The 5,553-nt window shown below is 29.3% G+C and overlaps 1 long non-coding RNA gene across 8 annotated transcripts in view; it reads left to right on the top strand.

Annotated features, from left to right (window-relative positions):
* LOC107613825 overlaps nt 2,035-5,553 on the top strand; it is a 6,271-nt gene continuing 2,752 nt past the window's right edge. The window contains exons 1-8 of one of the 8 annotated variants that reach the window (XR_002353159.1): nt 2,035-2,206; nt 2,295-2,388; nt 2,669-2,743; nt 2,841-3,307; nt 3,654-3,878; nt 4,589-4,741; nt 4,905-5,045; nt 5,280-5,363. This is a non-coding gene — a long non-coding RNA (uncharacterized LOC107613825). Of the gene's footprint in view, nt 2,207-2,294; nt 2,389-2,640; nt 2,744-2,840; nt 3,308-3,653; nt 4,195-4,296; nt 4,567-4,588; nt 4,742-4,904; nt 5,046-5,279; nt 5,364-5,553 lie in introns of those variants that run through there. The other 7 variants (XR_002353160.1, XR_002353155.1, XR_002353158.1 and 4 more) reach the window with 7 other exon arrangements.

Below are 5,553 nucleotides of genomic sequence, written 5' to 3' on the forward strand. Positions count from 1 at the left end.
ATACAATACTCTTTTGTCCATTTTTAATAGCTCATAAATATTTTTTAATAATTTTTTAATGAATTATTTAAATTATACTACAAAAAATATTTTATTCTATGCAAAACAATTTAAAAAAATGGCTTAAAAAATGTTAGGAGTACTATAAAAATTTGTAATGTTCTAATGACTTAGGTAAATACATGCATGTACTCAAAATTTAATTAAAGTACTCTACATAGTCAATAATAATTTAGAAATTAAAGAAATATTTTATTCCATACCAAATAATTAAAAAATATATTTTATTCCATACAAAATAATTTTAAAAAAATGGCTTAAAAGATGTTATGAATACTCTAAAAGTTTATAATATTCTAGTGATTTAAGTAAATACATGATAAAAATATATTTTCTTTAATTTTTAAATTATTATTGACTATGTAGAGTATATATTTAATGTCATAAGTCATTAGGACATTACACATTTTTATAGTATTCCTAACATCTTTTAAGTCATTTTTTAAATTATTTTGCATAAAAAAAATATTTTTTTGTGGTATAATTTAAATAAATTTATAAGTTTTATTATTGACTAATGATAACTCTATTTATATTAATATAGAGAGTAAATAAAATAAATATTTAAATTAGTGGTCTCTAAAATTTGAAAAAAAATATTATTCTTCGTTATAAATATGTTTACTATAATTTTTTTAATTTTTAAAAGTTGTTTTACCAAACACAATTATAGTACTTTTGCTTATTAAAAGCTATTTTTAATGTGATTTTACCAAACGCAAGTGCTGTAGCTTTTAAAAAGTCGTCTTTTAAAAGACAGCTTTCATAAGCTACTCTTAAAAAGTAAAAGTTTTACCAAACCAAGCCTTACTCAAATTATACGGTGAGCAATTCGAATTCTATACAATACTCTTCATTAAAAAATATTTATGAGCTATTAAAAATAGACAAAAGAATATTGTATGGAATTCGAATTGTACAATGTGTAATTCGAATCAACATCATTCGAATTACATAGGACTTGGCACTTGAGAGTAATTCGAACCCACTCAATTCGAATTATGTTGAACTCACGTGTGATAGTAATTCGAATTGCATCAATTCGAATTATGCTGAGTTCACATCTAATAGTAATTCGAATTGTTTCAATTCGAATTATGTATTTTTAACGTTTGCATGTAATTCGAAGTTGCATGATTCGAATTATATTCAAGTCAAGTTCGAAATGAGTTGATTCGAACTACATTAAATTGTGCTTTGACTGATTGGTGAATCAATTTTTCTGTTGGCTGAATCGTGTAAAATTAATCTGGCTTATTTTAGTTTTTTACCCTTATTTATATATTTAAAAGTTATATTTGACAATTATTTATTTAATTTTATAATATATGATATTTTTAAATTTGAATAATTTATTAATTAGTTTGTACTTATTATATCATATATTCAATTATTTATTGAAAAAAGAATATTAATATAATGAATAAAAAAATAATTTAAAAAAATATTATTTAAAAAATAAAAACAAATAAATTCCTAAATAATTTAAAATAGAAAACAGAAACCAAAATGAATCATTTTGTCATTATGAGAAAAAAAAGGATGAAAAAATAATATTAATATGATGAATAAAAAATAATTTAAAAAAATATTGTTTAAAGAATAAAGAGAAATAAATTTTTAACCAATTTGAATTTAGAGATAATTAGGCTCCTGTTCATTTCTAAACATGACATGTCAGCATTTTTCATTCAGAGTTGACGAAGAAATAAGAGATCGCGATGTATCACAAAAATAAAAATAAAAGGTAATTGTTTCGGTACGATGATAAATTTATACGTACTGGTATGATAAAATCGTAGAGAAATTAAAACACTACAAGTGAATTATATTTTTCACATCAATAATTAATTTTTTTTTGTTTTAAATATTATCTCATATCAATAATTTTACTAAATCACCCTCATATTTAAAAAAAAAATAAAAAATATTTTTTATTTAATTTTATAAAAAAACTTAAATATCCTTTTTTCTTTATATTAGATAAAAACTATCCTAGCAGCCACCTTGTCGTGCAATATCGTTCTCCTCTTCGTCTGGACAAAGAAGAAGAAGAACCCAGTTCCTCCACATCGTTTCAACTCTGAGTAGGGATTCGGCGTCGCAGCAGGTTGAGGTGGAGGAGGAGATTGAAGAGCCGGAGGAGGTTGAGGGATTCTATTTAATAACTTTAGTATTTTGTCAAATATGTTTGAATTTCATTCTTATTATGTGATTTCTGCTCTTAAATGTAGGTCATTCCTATTCTATCTTCCAAAGCAGTTATGGTTGAAAAGGCATTCAATTTAGCTGCACAAAAGATGGGATTTAAATTTGTGTCCAAGAATTGTAAGTATTAATCTTCTGGTCATGGTTTCTGTTTCATTTTTTGTTCTGTCTGCTTCTGACTAACCTTTCTTCCCCCTCTTTGTAATTTCTTGTTATTAGTCCTAACTTACTAATGACATGACTTGAGAAATCAATTCCAATTTGTTTATTCTGGAAAATGATCTACACTTTGACTCGTTTTAGAGTTTATATTCGTTCTTATGTTCTTTACTGTGACAAAGTTGATAGCGTTTCTAATGGAAAAAAATTTAGTCAAGTTTGTTCTATGCCGAAATCTCAGGAGGCACAATTCTGCTGCACCGTGTTGAGGAGAAAGTGACATGGAGGGTTTGCTTGCCCACATCTTATCCACTAGGTAAAAGATATCTATGCAACTGTCTGATATTTAATTATTTATATATACCTCACTGATCATATTCTTAAGTACTCACTTTTCTTTTTCATGAATGTAGTGAAGCTAATAGAAGGAATGCTAATAAAGTGGTTCTGTATAAGGATGCAGCAAAGAAACAACTGCTGGAGTTTATTTCTGCTCTTCGTGGTTGTGAACTAATGTCACAAGCATGCTCTTCTCTTGGCGTTATTATGAATATTGTTTGGAGACACACCTTTTTCTGTACTCATTTTTGAACACAATTAGTTGGGAATTTCTGAATGTAGAAGGGTGTTGAAGCTTTGGCAGAAGATGTTCCAGCGAATTAAAGCCTGTACCTTCTAGGCGCTCATCAAAGAGGAACAGAGCAGCAAAAGTTCATAATTTGTCAAAAAAAATTTTCTAAATTCCTACAGTGGCTTTTTGTGGTACTTGGTTTTGATTTCATTCAAACATATGGTAGTTTTCCTTGTTGAGCAGAGAAGAAGGAGTAGGATCAATGAAAAAATGAAGGCCTTGCAACATCTAAGTCCTAATTCTATCAAGGTAACTCTAGAGTTTCTTTCATTCTTTGGTATTAAAAGGTGCATTTCATTAGTTTCATTATGAAAAAGCAGGGGGGTATAGGCAATATATTTTAGCATAATTTTGCTCACAATTAATAACATTATAGCAGGAATTCATTGGGGGGAGGGGTCTTGTGATGAAGAACTCAAAGCTTATGCTTACTTAGATTGTATATTAGGCTTTAGTAATAATATTCTTCTCAAGTTGCATAAATCTTTTCGAGTTCTATTGACTGTTCTAATTGCTTTTACATGCTCTTTTTGTTATAGGGCTTATGTGATCCAACATAAGTTTGTAATAACAAACGCTTTATTATGCAACGCAGACAGATCTTCTTTTGATCGACTCCGTCAACAGGTCGGCTAAGATAAAGCTAGCGAACTTTTGTGTCATCAACTCATCAAGTCTGCATATGGCATCAATGAGTATCTAAAATTTTTTAGTATTACAGATATACAAGCTTGAATTGGAGCAAAAGAGATTAGAGGGGGATGCTTTTGTTTATAATTTCCCTCAACAGTAGCTTAAACTCTCACCAGTATAACAGAAGGTATACTATTAATTCGAGTCCATCATAAGAGGATTAATAAATATCTTTCCTTCAATTTTGTTGCAGAAGTATGTTAATGCTATTTAAATGATGCTGTAGTTTCACTAAGACATTTTGTATTATCTAGTTAGTTAGCTTGGCTTCTGCTTATAAAGTATCTCTTATATTAATATGCTACGTATTTAACAAAGATGCTTGAAATTGGGTCTTGTATGGACAATGCGAAATCCCGTGAACTGATAGAGAACAGAGACGACGAATTTGCTGACATTTCTTTTGAAGAATTATTAGCACAAGAAAAGAAGGATTCATTCTGGTTAATTTCCCTTTTACTGATTCGCTTGTTCCTCTTTCCTTAAGCTTTTTAAGTTCATGAGAGCATCATATTCACCCAACATTATTTTGTGTATTTGGACAGGCAAAAAAAATGGAAAATAAAGACTATGCTGAAGCTAATAATTATTTTTGATATAGGGCCTTGCACTTGGCTGTTTCCTTTTATTTGAATATTCAGATCTATTTGTTCCATGATACACAAAGATTTTACTTATTTTAATTGTATGTGTACCCTGAAAATGAAAAAGAAAAAAAAAAGAGAAAGAAAAAGAATAGTTCTTATGAAATGTACTATAGATTTATTGGGCCAACCTTATTGTATAACTTATCTTTAATCAGTTTCAGCCTAACATGAACATGCCTTATTCTGACAGGCCAGCCTCTGGATAGTATTCTTCAGTTATGTTGGGAATTATTTCTGGACACATTATTTTTTCACCGTTTTGGGTGCATCTTATACTTTCCCATCATTGATTCTTGCTCTTTCTTATTTTATCGCATACCTGGAGACACTGGCTATTTCCAATGTATGCTATGAACAAACCAATTTACTAATTGTTTATTATTAGGATCATTGTTTAGTCATGCATTGGTTTTTATATTAATCATTCATTGCTTTCCCATCTCAATCTCTAATAATCCTAATAATTTAATCTGATACACACTCTCTCTTTTCTCTGTTTACGAAAGATTCATCATCATCTTCTTGTTCTTTGAGTTTGTGGCTGTCACCGAACGAAAGCAAACGATGGGGAGAATACTTCTTTCTCTTGTACACATCGTTCTGGCTCACACTCTCTCGGCATTGTTGTTCCCCTCAAACTCTACGAGGTAATCCTACTCTTTCAATTTTCAAACTTCCTATCGCTCTTTTTGTTTAAGAATTGATGTATACATGTTGATCCAGTCAGATTAATGTGTTAGATGAGTTTTAAGCAGTGGATTTAAAATTTGGATACTTTCCGCTGTAAGAATGATTTTGGTTATTATTATTTTTCTATTCTGGTGTGTGTATATAAATATAGTTTGTGTGATATTGAAGAAGAAAACCATGGTACTTGACAGAACTTCACAGAGTTGGAGTATTTACTTCTTGGATTGGTCTCAGCTGTTCCTTCATTCTTGATACCAATGCTGCTAGTTGGTAAGGTATGCTTAAAATATCTTACGGTGTTAATTGCAATCCTTATTTTGGATATTACATTCAACTACATTTTGTGGGCTAAACAAGTGCAAGTACTACTTAGTACTTACTTGTTTCACTTGTTCAGTGTGTTAGTGCCACACTTTGTGATTTGATTTGATGCTGATGCCGTCAAAATGTAATTTATCTTCCTTC

Source organism: Arachis ipaensis, chromosome B08 (assembly GCF_000816755.2).
Source record: "Arachis ipaensis cultivar K30076 chromosome B08, Araip1.1, whole genome shotgun sequence".
In the NCBI taxonomy this organism is placed as follows: Eukaryota; Viridiplantae; Streptophyta; class Magnoliopsida; order Fabales; family Fabaceae; genus Arachis; species Arachis ipaensis.